The 17,063-nt window shown below is 35.7% G+C and overlaps 1 pseudogene; it reads left to right on the plus strand.

Annotated features, from left to right (window-relative positions):
• LOC138155893 (zinc finger protein 850-like) overlaps positions 1-17,063 on the plus strand; it is a 44,725-nt pseudogene that overhangs the window by 10,752 nt on the left and 16,910 nt on the right.

A 17,063-nucleotide genomic window follows, 5' to 3' on the forward strand; every position in this document is an offset into this window, starting at 1 on the left:
TGAATCCCCTATGTTCTGCTGTGCACATGACTTTTTTTCTTATTTTATATTTAAGTTTAATATTTAAGTTTATACTGTTTCTTTTCTTATGTATTTAAATTTAGTAAATGTCTAAAATTTAAAAAAATTAAAAAAAAACTTCAATGAAACTTCTATCTCAGCTCCCTTTTCCTTTCCCCTTTGAATCCTTAGCTTCTTTCAAAGCTTAGGTCAGGTGCCCGATACTGTGGAAATCATTTCTTGATACCCCTATTTGTTGGCACTCTTTCTCTTCTCCAACGTTGCCTTGCATTTACTTAACTTTGCTCATGTTGTAAGCTCCTTGAGGCAGTGGCATATTTGGAAGATCTCTGAACCTTGAATTAGAAGACCTGGGTCCATGTCTCTTTTGAAACTTAGAGTAGCCATGTGAACTTAGACAACAAGTCACTTCACTTTTCTGGAATACAGTTTCCCTATCTAAAGTGAAGTGGTTGGACTCAATATTGTTTTAAGATTTCATCACTATACGTTTGGTGAGTATAGGATGGGATTGGGGAAAAGCTAATATTCCAACTGGTTGTAATATAGAGTACATGGAGGAGAATATTGTGACGTAAGAGTAGAGGTAGTTGGAAGCCACAGTGTAGAGGGTCAAGTATTTTGCTCACCAGTTGGCATTTTGTTCTACAGTCAATTTTTGAACAGGGGAGTGACAAAGATCTTAGTATTAGGAAGATAATTATGGCAGCTGGGGGAAGGATGTATTGGAGGGGGAAACACAGGAGGCCAGTTAGCAGGCTATGACGAAGTTAAGGTGAGTAGTGATGAGGACCTGAACTATAGTTGTAGCTACTTGATACCATAAGTGGTGAAAACTTGAACTTCAGATTTCTTATCCAGTCATTGAATGTATTTTATGTCTCCACTTGTTCTAGGAGACCAAGCAGTGACCCTATACCTTTAGATATGAGCCACATCCCAAAATTCCTTTATCTCCCAAAATTACATATTGAGGTGGTCCCTGAAATAGCAGAAATGCCTTGTATTTTTTCAGGAATTGGTGTCCTTTGAAGATGTGGCTGTGTATCTCACTCAGGAGGAGTGGGGACTTCTGGACCCTGCACAGAGACAACTTTATAGGGATGTGATGCTGGAAAATTATTGGATCCTTGTCTCCCTGGGTAAGAAATAATTTCTCTTGCAACCCTTCACAAACTATCATATATACATATTCTCCATTGTTGTGTGACTCCCATTTTCATTTTTGATAATTGTGTTTTCTTTCTTTCATTTTTATTGTTTGCTTTTATCAATATTGTTTATCAATTTTATTGGTCTTTTAATAACTTTATTTTATTTACTAAGTAATTTGTTCTCTTCTATTTTGTTATTTTCTCTTTTAATTCTGATGAATTTTTGTTTGGTATTTGCTTGGAGTATATTGATTTGTCTAGTTTTTTAAGCTACAAACTTAACTCATCCATCTTTTCTTTTTCTACTTTGTTCAAGCATATAAATTTGCCTTTGAGAACTACTTTAGCTGGAGCCCTTAAAATGTTAGATGATAAATTTATATTTTCATTATTTTTCATTTTGACTATCTGTAATTTACTCATTGATTCAAGCTTAATTCAATAATTCCCTCCAGTATTCATTTAAATATTCATTGATAATATTTTCTTGTTTATTATTTGTACTACCACCTGTTAATTTAGTGTTTATATTTTCTCCCTTTCAGAGTTTATTTGTATTAAAACATGCTTGATTTTTATGAACGTTCCATATATATATGAATAAAAAGTACATTTCCTGTTTTCTCCATTCACATTGAGATTTTTCAAGACTACTCAAGTCTATGGCATTTCTTATTTATCTCTTTATTTACTTCATTATATTTCACTAGTGGGATGTTGAAATTTTCTCCTTTTCTTTTTCTAATTCTTTTTGTAGTTATTTTTTCCTTTAAATATGTATTTGCTATGGTGTTGGCATATATTTAATATTTATAGTTTTTCATTATCATTGGTACCTTTCTACTTTGTATATTTCTCTGAATGCTTTCTGATTAGAGGCCCAAAGGTTAAGTGACTTGCCCACAGTCAGACAACTAGTAAGTGTCAAAGATGGGTTGATCTAAAGTCCTTCTGACTTGTCAGACTACCACTCTGCTTGTAATGCCATGCTTCCTTTTATTGTTGCTGTTCTGTGGGACAATATAAGATGTTTCTCAAGGTATGATTTAAAGTTTTTCCTTTTTAAAAACTTGAGTTTATTCTTCATTGTTTTCCCAAAGATTTATTGTTTATTCCTTCTATTTATCCATTGCTACTCTAAAAGTTGTTGCAAAGCTGAACTCCTCCTTAAGGAGTTGTTTAAAGTCATCTTATTTTTTTTTAATGGCCATTTTTTTTTTCAGGAAGAGTTTTTAACTTTGCTACAAAACTGATTCTTGGATTGAGGCCCTTATTTCTAAACTCTATATTGAAACAAACATTTTTATTAATAGTATATGTTATATTCCAACTGCTTCTATAATTTCTTATTCCTTTATAATAACTTGAGATTCAAATGGGTGCTTTTTTTTTCCTTTTTGGAGGACAATTGGGGTTAAGTGACTTGCCCAAGGTCACACGGCTAGTTTTTGTGTGTGTTGTTAAATGTCTGAGGCCTGATTTGAACTCAGGTCCTCCTGACTCCAGGGCTGGTGCTCTACTCACTGCGCCACTTAGCCACCCCTAAATGGGTGCTTTTTTGCTAAGCACCATCTTTCCGCCCAGCAGCTTTAAATGTCTATTCTTAGTCATAATTTTGAAGTTTAATAATATGGGACTGGGTGAATTGATTTTTCAAGTATATCCTTGGATGAGATTCTGCAAATTCTTGCTTCTGTCTTCAGTGCACCATTTATTTTAAAATATTCCTGGGAACTTTAATTGTTCAGTTTTCTGAAATATACTGATCAAATTCTTTTCTTTAATATTTTTTGGAACCTTAATAGTTTTGAGGTTATCACTTTTTCTTTCTTATGAATCTTTCACTTTCTCTAAATTACTTCTCCATCTATTTTCACTTGAAATATTTTCTGAGCTTATTTGTGTGTTTCTACTGCACCTTGCCCAAAGGGCAGTAGAAAGACTTACTGTGGATTTAAACAGGCAATAACACATAACAAATAGGGGATTACAAAGGAAAAGAAATATAAAGAAAGTCTGAATCAATCACCAAGTATTTATTTAGCACTTATTAAGTGCCACACAGTTTACTAAGTACACAGGTTACAAAGACAAAAGTGAAACAGTCTCTGCCCTCAATTTATATTCTAACAGAGGAAACAACATGTTCAGGATATACAGTATAAATAGGGATAAATGTGTGTGTGTGTGTAAATGTCCTAGAAACATCTGGGTATGAGTGGAAAAAAGAGATGGATCGATCCTGTACTAAGAATGACAAATAATTGATGGACAGTCTTCATGCTTTATTTCTATCTAAGCAATGCCAGGAAAATAACAAAGGCTCCTCTTGCCCCCACAGTCACCCTGAGAGTGGTTTGTGGGAGGACAAGTTGGAAACTCATAAAAGATGGACAGGAATGGAGGGGTTGTGAACTGCATTGTTGGAGGGAATATCCACATTGTTGAGGTTGTGGATCTCTGGATTATTGTGCTTTCTGCCTTTCTGACCTCTGACTCCTTCTATTAATGTTTTATGTTTTCTCTGCTTATTTTCAGACAGCTTAGTTTCATCTTATCTTGCCCTATAATTCCTTTAGTGTACTTATTTTCTTAATTTTCATGGTTTTTTAATTTTATTTTTTCATTTAATTCCTTAAATGTATCTTTTCCATTTCTTTTGGTCCTTCCTATCCTATTATCTATGCCCTTTTTGATCTCTCCTTTTATGCAAACTAAGACCTGTGATATAATGCTGAGGAAGTTCTGTTTTTCTGACACAGATAACCACATTTCATTTTCCCCCCATGATCAGGATTTCCTGTCTCTAAGCCTGAGGTCATCTGCCAACTGGAGCAAGGGAAAGAAGCATGGGTCTTGGATATACAGGTGTCTAAGGAAAGGGTGCTCTCTAGAAATACCTACAGAGGTGAGTCTATGAGAATCAGTTTCATTGATATTAAAAGGTAATCATATTACTTAGCACATAAGTAATATTTAGCCATATAAAGGATATGATTTTATAGCACTTTAAAAGTTATGAAGTTCTTTTACTACAACACCATGAGATGTAGGTAGTATAAGTATTATTATTCCCATTTTACAGTTGAGGAAACTGAGGCTCAGGGAAGTGATTTCCCCTAGGTCATGTAGTTAGTAAGTGGCAGTACTGGAACTCTAATGCAGATTCTCTTATGCCAAACCCATTGCTGCTTCCACAACATCCCATGCCACCCCTGTTTTTTGTGGGCTGCTTCAGTATGTCTTTGGATCTGTGATTTCATCCATATGGGTATTCTCTCCATTGTTGTAAATCATAACCATCCATTCCTTATCAGTCTGTGTAGTTCTAGTCCATGTTCTCCCATAGGTCTTCTATAGAGATCTCAGTGTACGGAGAGGCCATCCTCTAGGTCTTTTTACATTTCATGGATATTGATGTATTACTCATACTGTCCCTGTTTTCTTTTTAGCTCTCAATACATGAACAACCCACATCTTTTTCTAATCATTCCTTTTCATATTTTACCTTTTACATCACTTCTTGTACATAGGTTGTCACTAGACAACATTGTAGCCTGCTTCCAACCCACTATGGTATAAGATTGATATCTTTGTAACATTGCTAATAGAACATATGAGTTTTCATATATGGTGCACCAGGACAATGTTTAGCATTATTAAAAGCACTTTGGAATTTTCCAAATGTCATTTAGCCTACTCTCTTTGCTCTGTTCAATTTTGGACCTGTTTTACTGTCCATCTACAGTTCAAGTCCCAAATACTAATGTACTAACTCAGTGGACTTTGTGTTGTCATGGACAATAGGAGTTTTTTATCCATTAAGGTTTTGCTGTGTGAACTGTTTGGCTGAGCTCTCTTGAAACATCATTTATCTCATTGAGAGTATTACATGTAGCACAGTATCATCTCCAAATAGGAACACTCAAAAAAGACTTCATTTATAGGGCATTTGTCTTCTGTTTACTTTATGAAGGACATCCTTCATGAAAGTGGTAGACACTTTGGTGATTTATGTCTCTCTGTTTTATTCCTCATTTGACATTAATAATCAGAGGGCTACTGAACAGTAATCTGTGGTTGCACTTATCAAGGAATCTTGTTTGATATTACTGTGTGATTAATGTTCCCTCCCTCTCTCTTTCTCTCCTCCTTGTTGGAGAGCCTTTAAGACTGGAGAGCTTTTAAGCCTTTATTTTCTTAAATTAAACCCATTTTTTTGTAATAATAAAACAACAAATAGAGCTGACTCATATTCCTTTTTGTTATTATTCAATTGTATATTTACAAAGATGTGGTTTTAATAAATTGTTTGTGAAAACTTGTTCCTTTTTTTTCCATTAAGGCTGGTTTCATTCAGTTTGTGTATAGCTGACTCTTATAAAACTTTTCTAAGGGCAATAGAAAGTAGGTATAAAGGTTATTAGTTATTGGTATTCTCTTAATTGCTTTTCTTGAGTGGTAATTATTGTGACTTAAAAAAATTTTGTTAGGGGTGGTTAGGTGGAGCAGTAAATAGAGCATCGGCCCTGGAGTCAGGAGGACCTGAGTTCAAATCCGGCCTCAGACACTTAACACAAAAACTAGCCGTGTGACCTTGGACAAGTCACTTAACCCCAATTGCCCTCCAAAAGGCAAAAAAAAAAAAAGAATACTGACAAAGATATCTCCATCCTGTTTTACTCAAAATCCGTGTCCAAACCCAGTGTTTATGGGATCCTTGGAGCTTTGGAAAGTTCCCCAACTTATTTTTTGTGCCTCTGGACTACTTTCTCTTGCCCAACATGAATAGATGACCATCTTATGACCACTTGATCACCTTGCCCATCTTAATTTTTGGCTTCAGGAGCTAGGTCTGTCAACTAATGAGATTCTGTATTTTACCATGCCTCTTTTGCATATTTGAGTATCAAATCCTATAAAAGTAAGGTCCTGGGAACCAGGGGCATCTCAGATCATGAGTAAGACCTGAGGGTCCACTTCATTAGAGGGGACCATGGACTCTTTAATAAAGTGCCATTGGCTCAGAACTCTGCCTCAGTTTCTTTTATTATAGGTTGGAGAGTTTTAAACTCCACATTCTCCTCCTAGGTTTGACTTCTGATACATTTTAAGTCCCTCTACTTGCAGTGAACTTACTTTCCTAAATTCCCTTAAATCTATTTCTCACTTTATCTTGACTTCCTGAGTTCACAATCAGTCTGTACTTATTAATTACTTTCATTCTCTCTTCACTCCCCAGACTAGCTTAAATTCATTTTTTATATATTCTGTATGTATTTATGTGTATACATGTTGTCTCCTCTATTAGAACATAAGCTTCTTGAGGGCAAAGACTATTTCACTTTTGTCTTTATATCCCTAGTGCTTATCACAGAGCCTGGCATATAATAGGTACTTAATAAATATTTGTTGATTAATTGACTGGTTTCTTCTGTTTTACTTGTTCTGCTCAGTCTGATTCTCTTTGAGGAGTTCCCTAGTTGACTTTGTTGAAACCTTGTCTTTTTCTTAATAACTTGCCATCCAGCATTCTTTTCACCTACTCTAATGCTCTCATCTTTTTCTTAACTAGGCAGTAGAAGGGCTTTTAAATTTTTCTGTTTTTGTTTTGCTCTAATTTTGATTTAACATTTATTTTATAATTTCCTAAAGTAGAGAAATAGATATATTGTATTTTTTTTTTGCATTTTCAGGTTGTAAATTCAGATCTGAAAGCAAGAATTTGACTCTAAGGCCAGAAATCCTGGAGAAGGTTAAATTACATGAAAACACACCAGAAAGATCTCAAAAAGATGTACTCCAAGTACCGGAATTTGGTGTAGTCTTTGAACAGAAAAGCAATTTAGCTACACAGATAAGATACTCCAGAAAGGAGAGTCAGCTTGAATATATTTTACATCAGAGAGGCTCTGAGCCAGTGGAACTTTTCCATAAGAAAACAACCAAAGAAGACAGAAGCCAAGTATATAATGAATTTGGTAAAACTTTTGATTGGAGCTCAAAATTTATTATATATAGGAGAGTTTCCACACAAGAAAGAGGATATGAATGCATTATTTGTGGCCAAAATTTTTCCGAGCTTTTAGCTCTTACTGAGCATCAACAAAATCGATGTGAAGAGAGCCATTATGAATGTCAAGATTGTATCAATATCTTCAGTCAGAAGTCAGAATTCACAAGACATCAGAGAATCCATATATCAGAGAAACCTTTTGAATGTAATGACTGTGGAAAACTTTATGGTCATAGCTCACATCTTAATGAACTTCAGAGCATTCATGCAGAGGAGAAACCTTATAAATGTAACAAATGTCACAAAGCTTTTGATCTGAACTCAAAGCTTATTCTAGATGGAGAAAAGCCTTTCTATGAATGTAATGACTATGGGAAAACTTGCACGGATTTGTCAGGTTTTATTAAGCATCAGAAAATTCATACTGGAGATGGCACCTGTAAGTGCAATGAATGTGGAAGAGTCTTAAGCAGCAAGTTACATCTTATTGAGCATAGCATAATTCATACTGGTGAGAAACCCTTTCAATGTAATGTGTGTGGGAAAGGCCTCAGGAGCAGATTAAGCCTTATTCAGCATCTCAGAATTCATACTGGTGAGAAACTTTTTCAGCATAATGAATGTGGGACAACCTTGAACAGTAGGCTAAACCTTATTCAGCATTGCAGAATTCATACTGGTGAAAAACCTTTTAAATGTGATGAATGTGGGAAAACCTTCACTCAGTTAATAAGTTTTATAAACCATCAAAGAAATCATACTGGTGAGAAACCTTATGAATGTAAGGAATGTAAAAAAGCCTTCACTCGACATTCAGTCCTTATTCGACATCAGAGAGCTCATACTGGAGAAAAGCCATTTAAATGTAATGAGTGTGGAAAGGCTTTCAATAGACAGTCAGTTCTTAATGTACACAAGAAAGTCCATACTGGAGAAAAGCCATATGAATGTAATGAATGTGGAAAAACCTTTTGTCGAAGCTCCACACTTAGCCAACACCAGAGAATTCACACTGGAGAGAAACCATTTAAATGTAATGAATGTGGAAAACACTTTGGTCGTAGCTCGCATCTTACTGAACATCAGAGAATTCATACAGGGGAGAAACCCTATAAATGTAACAAGTGTGGGAAAGCTTTTGGTCTGAACTCAAAGCTTATTAGACACGAGAGGGTTCATACTGGAGAGAAACCTTATGAATGTAATGACTGTGGGAGAACTTTTACACAGTTGTCAGGTTTTATTAAGCATCAGAAAATTCATACTGGAGATGGCGTCTATAAATGCAATGAATGTGGAAGAATCTTAAGCAGTAAGCTACGTCTAATTGAGCATAACAGAATTCATACTAGTGAGAAACCCATTCAATGTAATGTATGTGGGAAAGGTCTAAGGAGCAGATTAAGCCTTATTCAGCATCTCAGAATTCATACTGGTGAGAAACCTTTTCAGTGTAATGAGTGCGGGAGAACCTTGAGCAGTAGATTAAGCCTTATTCAACACTGCAGAATTCATACTGGTGAAAAACCTTTTAAATGTGATGAATGTGGGAAAGCCTTCACTCAATTAATAGGTTTTATTAACCATCAAAGGAATCATACTGGTGAGAAACCTTATGAATGTAAGGAATGTAAGAAAGCCTTTACTCGACATTCAGTCCTTATTCGACATCAGAGAGCTCATACTGGAGAGAAACCATTTAAATGTAATGAGTGTGGAAAGGCTTTCAATAGACGTTCAGTTCTTAATGTACATAAGAGAGTCCATACTGGAGAAAAGCCATATGAATGTAACGAATGTGGAAAAACCTTTTGTAGAAGCTCCACACTTAGCCAACACCAGAGAATTCACACTGGAGAGAAACCTTATCAATGTAATATATGTGGGAAAACTTTCAGGTGCAGTCCATACCTTACTGTACATCAGAGAGTTCACACTGAAGAGAAACCATATGAATGTAATGAATGTGGGAAAGCCTTCAGTTTGAGCTCTAGGCTCCTCCGACACCAGAAAATCCATACTTCAGAGAAGCTCACTGCATTATAAACTACATGATGTCAGGGACTTTATATCTCTCAGTTCTGAGAGGTACAGGATATAATAGTATCCTGTACAGATTAGTGACTCAACTAATTTTAACTGATTGTTTTAAAATGTGGAAAATCCTTCAATAAATTTCAGCCTCATTAGTAAGAGGAACTTTGGGGACAGATAAAACATTTTGTTGCAATATTTTGTTTTCACTTTACATATATTTAGAGATTATGCTCACTTTGTGAGAAGTTTCATGTAACAAAGTAAAATAGCTAAGTAAAATTAATTATAGTGACCTCAACTGAATATTCATTCAACATTTCACATCTGCTACACTCTTCCGTCTTTTCATTTAAAAAAAAAATGAACAGAAAAAGGTTTTCACTCCCTCCTACCCCCAACCCTATTGAAGAAATAAATGAAAAAATGAAATTTCTTCTAACAAATATGCATAGTTCAATAAAACACATCCCCCTAAAGGCTATACACTAAAACATGTACCCTAAATCTATCATCCATCTAATGAATAGAATATTTCTCTGAAATTATGAATAGTCATTGTATTGATCATAAATCTTACAAGTTTGTTTTATAATGATGTTATAAATTATTCTCCTGGTTTTCTTCATTTTATTCTTTATTAGCTTATAAAAAGGCATAAAATTCTTCATTTTTATAATGTTGACATTGTAAATTGTTTCTGTTTCTTCTCACTTTATTCTTCATCAATTCATAAAGTCTGTCCTTTTAAAATCATCTGTTTCCTCATTTCTTACAGCATAATAGCACTCTATCACATTCATAAACCAAAACTTAATCAGCCATTCCTTAGTTCTCTTAGTTTCCAATTTTTTGCCACTACAAAAACTACCCATCAGATCTATGGAGACGAGAAAAGTTCATGACCACATAAGAAACAGGATCATAGAAGATAAAATGGATAATTCTTATTACATGAAATTAAAAAGGTTTTGCTCAAATAAGTCTAAAAAAGGAAATAATGGGGAAAAATCTTTACAGAAAGTTTCTGATAAAATTCCCAAAGGTCTGTAAGAAACTGATTCAAATTTATAAGAAAAAGAGCCATGGGGTGGCTAGGTGGCACAGTGAATAGAGCACTGGCCTTGGAGTCAGGAGGACCTGAGTTCAAATGTGACCTCAGACAGTTAACATTTACTAGCCATGTGACCTTGGGCAAGTTACTTAACCCAAATTGCCCTGCCTTCTCTCCTCCAAAAAGCAAAAAAGAAAAAGAACCATTCCCTATCTGACAGTTGAAGAAGATAAACAGATAGAAGAAACCTCTCTCTATATATAGCCTATAGTCTATTTATAGACATATTGGGGCTCGGGGGAGGCTCCAAATCACTACTAAATAGAGTAATGCAAATTAAAGCAATTCCAAGATTACACCCCACACCTGTCAGTAGGAAAATGATAAAATGTTGCAGGGGTTGTGGGATAACAGGCATATTGATGTACTTAGTGGATCTGAGAATTTGTATAGCTATTCTGGAAAGAAATTTGGAATTATATACACAAAATTACCAGCTTACAGTGCCTTTTGAACTATGCCTCTACTAACCTATATTCAGGAGAGATCAGAGAAAGAAGAAATATATGCCAAAATGTGTGCAGAAATAATTTTGAATCATGACAAAATCAGTTCTTGGCTAGTCAAGGCTTATAGCAGAAAAATGTTGTCCAAATCAATCTTTATGTGTAATGATTATTTTTGTAGGTTTTTTTTACAACTAATTTTAAAAATTTACCTTCTCCTGGCATGTATATTTTAGTATATGCAGATATTTTAAAAAACAAAATAAGGAAATAAGTAAAACAATCATGAAAGATTAAGCAAATCATAAATGATTGTAATGTGTCTGTAAAATTGCTATTATTTGTTATCCCTACCCCGCAAAAGATGTATATATTGAATTTAGTATAATAGTAACCAAATCCTCATTTCAATGATCCTTTTAGATCTTTACTGTTTGTAAAGCATGAATTTGTTGCTGGTTGTCTTTAATTTCATAGTTGTAGTCAATGTGTTTTTTAGGCCATTGGGCTTAGTCTACTAAGATTAAATTCAGTAGAGATAAATATGAAGTCTTGAGAGGTAGTGTGGTATAGTGGGTAGGAGACTGACCTTGTAGTAAGGGGAACTTTAATCTTGAATTTTGCCTGTCACATATTAGCAGTGTGACTAGTTATCTTCTGTTCCCTCCCTGATTTTTATTGTTATAGATCAGATGTGGTCATTGGGAGTTTCCATACCAAGAGATGATATTGATGAAATCACAGGTCTACCTCTTAAGTGGGTTCAAAAATAATTTCCCAATTAAAAGGTATGAATAGATAACTTTTTTCTGAAAAAGTTCTGGTGATTTTAGTCTATATGAGTCAATATGTAAATATTAGTGTTTTGATGTGAGTATACTGCCCCTGAATGCCTCCTTTCAATATTAAGAGATAACACAAATAGCATACTTGTAGTGACTCTTCTTTCTCCATCAAGTTCACCACCCCACAAACTTACAACTCAGCACTTTATCACCTTAAAGAGCTTTGGTGAGGAACATAGGCAGATATGTACATGTTAGAAATTTTACATTTTATATTCATTCAATAAATGAGTGTCATCCTTGGTCAAGGGAAGTATACCAGCACTACTGGGCTATGAGAAAAACATCCTTGCTTGTCGAACTCATGGTACTCTATTTGATTGGCCACTGGCAAGATTATCTTGGCACTTTTGGGACATTGAGTCTTCTCTTGTTCTGTGTGGGAGTGAGTATCCTTGGTCCTACTGATCCGAAGTCCCACTTCTGGGCCCGTGGATAACCCAAGCCAATAAAAATGTCTTCAAACCTTGAGGAATCAGGCCTATTGGTTGAAGGATTAAAGGGATGGCTATGCAAATCTGTTTTGAGAGTTTTCTCAATCATTTAAGATTCCCAAATCAGAGAATCCTTAAGATATAGGAATGTTAGTAAATTGTAAGCTCCATGAGGATAGGAGGCATCTTACCTAACTTTGTGTCTCCTTCAGCATTAAGAACAGTGAACTCCACATAGGTGGTTTTAATAAATATTTTGATCACAACATTAATTGTGCTTTGCATGCAAAAATATTAATTGGTCACAACAATCTTAATTTTGTCCTTAAAGAACTTGATCATGGAAACCTTTTGTTCCCCATGAATTTAAAAGATGGTTGGTGCCATTAGTGACGAAGATGAAATTTAGAATAAATGACTACTAAAAGACAGTATCACTTTAAGTGCTGTGGTATATACAAAGGGTAGTGTTCTTTTTATTAGTGAATGTTCTGGTATGTTAAGGGTGTATAGAATTGGACTGGTAGATCAGGGGAATGCAGTAGATATAATTTGCCTAGATTTTAACAAAGCATTTGATAAAGTATCCCATATTATTCTTTTGGAGAATAAGGAGGGATATGGACCAGATGATAATACAATTAGATGGATTTTGAGTTGGTTGAATGGTCTGACTCAAAGAGAACCATTAATGGTACAGTGTCAACTTGGCAAAGATCTGTGATTGGCCCTTTGCTGCTTTTAATCAATGACTTCGAGAAAGGCATAGGTAATAACAATAATAGCTGTCATTTATATACCATTTACTATGTGCCAGGTACTGTGTTAAGCTCTTTGTTAATATTATTTTATTTGATCTTCACAACAGCCCTTGGAAGTAGTAGTATTATTATCCCATTTTGCAGCGAGGAAACAGACAAACAAAGGTAAAGCAAACCACCTAGGGTAATTTAGCTAGTGAGCATCAGAGGCCAGATTTGAACTCAGGTCTATTCTGATTCCAGGCTCAGTGCTCTGCCCAATGCTCTATCCCCTCTGCCACCAGCTGCACTATGGAGCATACATTAAATTTGCATATGAAACAAAGCCAGAAGGGTTAATTAAAACATCAGAAGATAGAGTCAAGATCCAAAAATAATTAGCTAGAACATTGAGTTGAATTTCATAAGATAAAATTCAATAGGAATAAATATAAAGTCTTAAATTTGTAAAAAAAAAAAACAACAACACTTTCACAAATACAGGATGGAGACAGTGTGACAGGAGTTTGTCTGAAAAAGGTGTAGGAGTCTTAGTAAACTATAAACACAATTTGAGTCCACAATGGGAAAAAGTTAATGAATCTTGGACTGCATTAGAATAAGAATAGAATAGAATATTCAGGAATAAGGAAGTGATGGTCCCTCTATATTCTCACCTCGTGATCCATATGTGGAGTACCATATTTAATTTCTGGCTACCACAATATAAGGACACTGATAATTGGAAATCTTCAAACAGAGACTAGATAAGTACTTGTTATAGTACTAATTCTTTTTGTAATTCAAAAAATTGAATATGGGTTGGCTTAAATGACTGCTGAGGTCCCTTCCAATACTTAAAATCATATGATTCTATGATTTCTGTACAAATAGGTTTTTTCTTGTTATGGATAATCTTCTTGGATTACATTCTCAGTAATGTGATCTTTGTTTTCAAAGGGCATAAACAAGTGAGTAACTTTTCTTTCATAATTCTGAACTGTTTGCAGAACTGAACCAATTTACCATTTTACCAACAGAGAAGGAGCATTCTTGTCTTCACGTAGCATCAACAATGAATTTCCCATTTTTTAGCATTTTTACTTGTTTAATGGCTCATTTTTAGCTTCAGGGCTGTTTTAATTTACATTATTCTTAATGATTTTGTATTTTTCTCTATGGTTGTTGATATTTTGTATTTCTGTTTTTTGAAAAATGTTTGTTCTTGTCCTGTGACCAAATGATCTATTTATGTAAGCAAGAAGTTTGCAGAGACCTGAAGAGAGCATGCTGATTTTATCTTTTTATGAGGAATAAATGACCAATGTATACACTGACTATACACATTGATCTCTCTACTAGGAGAGAAAGCAAAAAGGGCTGGCCGGAGAAATGCTTCTCAGTTTTCTAAGATAACTAAAAGAATGCAGTGTTCCTTGATACAATGAAAGAAGAGCTTCAAGGAGAAAATTAAGAAAAGGGAAGTTTAGGGGCCCAGAGAAGGGAAGTGACATCAAAAGGTCTATAGCTGGTAAGTAGCAGAGAAAAGAATGGAATCTAACTACCCTCCCTCCCAAGCTAGTGCTCTGCCACTCACTCCTTCTGGCAAGGTAGCTCCCTAAAACGGTCAATAGATGATGAAGAAACTATACCTGAGAATACAGCTAGATCCCAATTAGTGCAAATAAGGAATCTTCATAAGTGGTCGCATATATTCAAATTCACATTATTTAAAGTTATAATTACATAAAATATGTAAACGGTTCTAACCCAGTGGAAATATGCAGTGTAAATTTGAATATGACCACTTCAGGGGGAATTCTTTATCCACATTCATTGGGACCTAAGTATAAAGGAGCATAAAGGTTCCTGGTAGCATCTAGGTAGGGGAACTAAGGGGAAAGGTTTGTATGTATTGTCATTATTGTCATTATAATTGATCTGACCTTTTGGGAGGAATAGATTGGAGCAAAATTATCTAGTGGTTGGTAGTGGATAGTAGAGATTAGAGGAAATGAAGAACTCCTATGAAATTAAAAACTGTGATGTAATAGGAAAAGCACTGGATTTAGAACCAGAGGCTCTGGGATTAAATCCTGACAACCATTTGTTAATATGTGACTTTTGAGAAGTAAACATATTCACTAGTCTCAGTCTCAGCTATAAACTAAGGGTTAGTCTAGATATATAAGGCCATCCAGGTTGAAATCTGTGGCTTTATGAAAAATTTGCCAAAGGAGAGGATGTTTAATCTTGTCCAAGGTAGCAGACAGAATGGGAGAATGAAAACCAGAGGAGCAGGCTTTGAATCAGCAAATCTCAGAGCTGAAAGATAGCTCAGAGACCATCTAGTTTAACTCACACTTTAACAGGAATCTTCTCTATAACACCTGAAGACCTCCAGTGAAGAGAAACTTTCTGTCTCTGGATAGTTCTAATTAATTATCTATTCTTGGATGGAGGTAGGGTGAAGAATGACTGAAGTTACAAACCTGGATGACTGGCAGGATATTGGGACATTTGAAAGAAATGCTGGTTTAGAATTGCGATAGGTTTGGGGGTGCAAGATAAGCAGTTCCATTTTGTTTACAGAGAATTCTAGATGCCTTTGGTACATAAATGTCTTATCAGCAGTTTGGTGATGTGGGACTGTAGTTCTGAAAAGCAGTGATTTGCAATACACTTGTTCAGAGTAACTGGCTGGCTTCAAGTTCAAGTGGAAGAGTTTCTTCTCCACACCTCTGTTGCCTCCACACTATTATTGATATAACAGGGGACTGAGACTGGTCAGTGACAGTCCAGTGCTTCTGGGCAGTGAAGCATGCTTTGCTTGATGCAATATGGACTTGAATACAGCTGTTATTTCCTGGCACACAAAAAAGAGGAGCCTTCTAAGTGGCTGCTGAACTGAAACCAAGTATCATCAATTGACTACTAAGCTAGAGCCAAGCAGGAATTCACAAGGCACTAATTGGCCAAGGTACTTCCTCCTCCCTCTTTTTTTTCCTGGCTTTTTGAGTAATTAGTACATGGTGGGGAAGGAGTCCTTGGGCCTTAATCTTTCCCATCTGGGCCCACACATGGCCAAGAATATGGCGTCTGTTCTTACCTTGTTATATGTCTTTCCTGCCCTCCACCGAAGTATCGGACTAGGCTGTCACTCAGTGAATTTTCAAAGGACGGAATAGCAAGCTCCAGAATTCAGAGAGCTAGAATCCATGTTGGGGCTAACCAGAAGCTGAGAACAGATGAGGCAGTGGCAAAATTCCTGCTTAGCCCAGCCCAGTGGTAGCTAAAACAAGATATTCCACAGCACTTGGAAGTGAACAAAAGGGAGCAAATGCTTTGTAGAAACTACTTGAAGTCCACCCTCCCCAGGGCCTGAGCTAGGCTGGGGGAATGTTTGTACTTCTATTCCTCCTGTGTCTTATCAGTAAATACCTTTTGGAAAAGTAAATTAATGTTAATTGGTTAAATGAAACTAGGGCGTTAATGACTACGAGTAATCATATGAATGAATATGAGAACATCATGGATTGGGGGCTTGCACTGATTGCATTAAAGAATCACCCAGATTCTTCAGGAATGCCCCTGGAATTGTAAGGGCTTGATTTGTGCATCCTGACCTCCTTCATCAGTGTGAGTATGAGTTGGAACTAGGATCTCCTAGCCTTACAAAGCTTACACTGGAGTTTGTACGGTTTCCCTAGCATGAGTTTCTCCCCACTTTTATTGCTTCTGCATTCACTTTTACAACTCTCCCAGTTTGCTGCTTCTATGGCTCTGGTTTTTTTTTTTTCCGAGCATTTATTCTCCTCCTTCACATTTTTTATCATTAGTATTTTGGGGGATTTTTTCTAGCTATTTGATGGAATTGGTTTGGGAGAGCTGGGCTTCTTTTTTATGACATCTTCTGAACTGGAGGTCCTTGGTTTCCAAAATGTCCCAAATTAGTTCTGTGGAGCTCTAGATTCAGGATTCAGCACGAATGAGTCCCTGACTACAACAGTGCTGATTGTACAGGTACATAATTATCGAGGATACATAATGAATGTGTGATTCACCTTCCACAGGCCTCCTTGTTTCTCATGGAGGCAGAGCCTTAATCCTGATAGTCAGGGCAGAAGACCAAATGATTTCCTCACAGATTGTTTTATTCTTCAAATGCTCGATGCCATAACAGCCTTGAATAATTGTCTAAACAGAGACGATTCCTTAGACACTTATCCAAACATGTCCATAAAAGCAAGTATTAAGAT

The sequence above is a fragment of the Petaurus breviceps genome, unplaced genomic scaffold (genome assembly GCF_028583685.1).
Source record: "Petaurus breviceps papuanus isolate PSGF00001 unplaced genomic scaffold, PetGlider_PUasm1.0 98, whole genome shotgun sequence".
Lineage (NCBI taxonomy): Eukaryota > Metazoa > Chordata > Mammalia > Diprotodontia > Petauridae > Petaurus > Petaurus breviceps.